Source organism: Egretta garzetta, unplaced genomic scaffold (genome assembly GCF_000687185.1).
Source record: "Egretta garzetta isolate BGI_Z169 unplaced genomic scaffold, ASM68718v1 scaffold313, whole genome shotgun sequence".
In the NCBI taxonomy this organism is placed as follows: Eukaryota; Metazoa; Chordata; class Aves; order Pelecaniformes; family Ardeidae; genus Egretta; species Egretta garzetta.
The window spans coordinates 2,643,410-2,646,567 of NW_009259063.1; positions in this window are offsets into that span (position 1 = coordinate 2,643,410).

A 3,158-nucleotide genomic window follows, 5' to 3' on the forward strand; every position below is an offset into this window, starting at 1 on the left:
CTTTTATACGGAATGCTAAGAATAAAATTAAAGGAAACTGTTATTTAATGCTTTTAAAGGTACCCTAACTCCCTCCTTTTTTATAATCTACTCAATGTGAAAATCAGCATATTAAATGGAAATTTTCCAAGTAGGTAATCAGGATTGTTTTCAGAAAGTTGCAATTAAAGCTAAATATTTTAAACTATTGTAGCTCTCCTGTATTTTCTAGTTGCCAGATGTTTCTGCTTTGTACAGGACTCTTTGCAGTTGTAGATTAGCACTGACATATCTTATTATCTCTGGGTACTGAGTTTTGAAAGGAGCTTGGCAGGTTTTGATAAATGCTTGGACATCAGACAAACAGAGAGCTTCCTAGAAAAAGAGGAACGGGCATCCTAGCAATATCTAGAACAGTTAAAATAGATTAATAGATTAAGCTGTAACTGCAATGACTCTGCATGTAAGTAGTCTAGAACATGCAACTAGAGAATCTCAGAGCTTTATACTGCCCTTAAATGAGTTGGTTTTGTTCTTCTTAATGGATGCTTAATCCATGCTGACTTTTTCATCAGCATGTGTAAAGTCAAATGAAGCACTGAAGAAAAAAATGGATCTACCTCTATTGGCATTGGATCAACAAACCACTGAAATACAGAGGAAAACTAGAAAACAAGAACAGTTATCTCATTTTTCATTACTTTGTCCTCCATCCAAATGTATTTTTATTTTCTTTATTAATCTTCCTCTTTTTTTTTTTTCTGTAATGGAATTATAGGTACCAAACCATCTGCTTTCTGACATGCACTAGAAGAAGTTCATATTCACTTAGTCTTTTGGCATGCTGACACATCAAATCTGTCAAATCTTAGTGGTGGTTTAATAAACCCAGATGCTTGCTTCACCTGTCAGAGGAGCTCATATTGCTGCCATAGCAAAGCTGGCATAAGGGAACATGTGCTCCTGCCTCAGCTGCTTCTATACACAGCCCAGAATCTGAGGGCATTAACACTTGTTTGGCTTGATCTATTAGAACCCGTAGCTGTCTGTCACTTCCCTTTGGCTATTTGCTGTATAAGGTTCAGGGGAATGGAATATGCATGTGAGTATCTGTGACTTCATTAATTACACCTGGACTGTCATGGCTACATCATGAGAATGTACTCTTTTATGAAAGAGGCTACTATTCTGATGTCCCTGAGATTTACCTCTCAGATTGCCTTTGCTCCTAACCCACCTCATTAGCAATTTAAGGGAAGATGCCTGACTCTTAACTCAAGCCACTAACATGCAAAAAGTAATTTCTTCTGACTTCTTCTTTCTGAGAAAAAGCTTAAACTCTCCAGCTGAGGTTGGTATAGCCTGCTAGGATGGGAGGACAGTATCTTCAATCAGTACAGCAAGGTTGCCTGAACACAGGCAGTCTGAATCTGCGGATAAGGCATAAAAGTATTTTTGTGTTCTCTGTATCATTAATGATCTGGTAGCACTTGTTTTAACCATAGAAAGGTTCATTCTTGCTCTTTCTTCTCCATTGTCTGCAATGTTTTTATTTAAAATTGGCCACTTCTTACCTCAGAGGCAGCTCAAATTAATCAGTATGCTATTCATAGGTAAAAGTCACTATTTGGAATGAGGCCTCTGCAAGGTACTTCTGCAATGCATCTGAGGATTCTTCAAGATGAATATGTGTTTACATTATATTTTGGCTGTTAACAGAGTTTGTATAAACTTGAACTGTTTAACTAGCCTGCAGTTTAATTCATGGTGAAGATGTATGTCGAAGTTTGCAGGCTGCCAGTAAGACAATGACAATTCTCTGTAAAACACAGAAGTACACACACAACCTCATAAAGTGCTGCAGACTGATGGACCATAGCCTTCTAGACTGTTGAAGAACTGTCAGCTTTATGAGAAAATTTATAGAAATTGTAATTTGTCTGTATTTTTTGTATTTCCCATTTAGCTTAATAAAGACTTTTATCTTTCCTGTCCAGATCATCAAAATGATCCTGAAGTGCTTACACTAAGTATGTACTTTTTGCATCATTTTCATTCCCCTATTTCATTAAGTATTTAGACTCCAGTCGCTTGTGTCCTTATTCAATTTTACAGCACTATGCCTTCCCCAATCCCTCAGAAGCTAGGGTGGATATTCTCAACCCTGGTCTCTGGATGCTTAAGGCAAACACAAGCAAAACACTCCCTCACAGGACTCAAACAATAATGAGATGAGGGTTTTCTCCCCATTAGGAAATGCTACCGGTGGAAATGAAGATACTAGTAAAAAGCATTTATGCATGTTTTTTTGGGGGGGAGGTGGGTGTCTCCCTTCTGGTTTACTTTAATGTGATAGCAAACCAGCAGTGGGATAAATGAAAACTTGCTTTTAAATAGGAAGGAGAACACTAGGTAGCAATTCACACCGCTTCAGTTACGATGACCCAAAAGGCAACTGAGCTGGTGCAACTTTTCCTCTCACGTAGCCTCTAACTGAAGAAGCATTTCAGGAACAGCTAGCGCCATGAGGCCCCTTGCAAGCCACTTAGAAAAGGTACAAGAGAAGAAATGTGCCAAGCTCCCTGTAATGAAAACCTCAAAAGGGTATTGTCTTGATACATGGTTTATTCTAATAAAGAGGGGGGCACCATCTTTGTACAGAGACAAGAGCATTGTGTTTGAGTGCTTCCAGGTTATTATTAAATACAGCTAAAGGTGTCAGAAGAAATACACCTTTGACAAAAAAGTTTACCACAGATGATTCAAACCAACCAACATCCATACCAAACCAACATATGCTTTTTTTTTTTTCCAGAGAAGGATGAGGGACGGAGAACAACATGATTTTGGCTAAAGGCTGAGGGGAAAGGAGCATTTGAAAACACTCATATTTATCTCATTAAGATTCATCTGGGCCTGACCTGCTTCATTAGTTGATACGTTGGTTCCTCCACATCTGGGCGCTTCACAGACTTACTCTGAAGGTGTTCAGCGCTGCTCTGGCACTAAGGGAGAGCAAAAGAGTTTTGTGGTGACATGTGTGACTGAAATGTATGGTATTAACTGAGTAGAAAACAGTGACAATATGGATACGGCACAGTGCCTGCGGGACTGCCAGATTTGGTTGAGGGTTCCCGCCATGGAGGGCAAGGATAACGGCAACGGCCTCCATGGCGGGA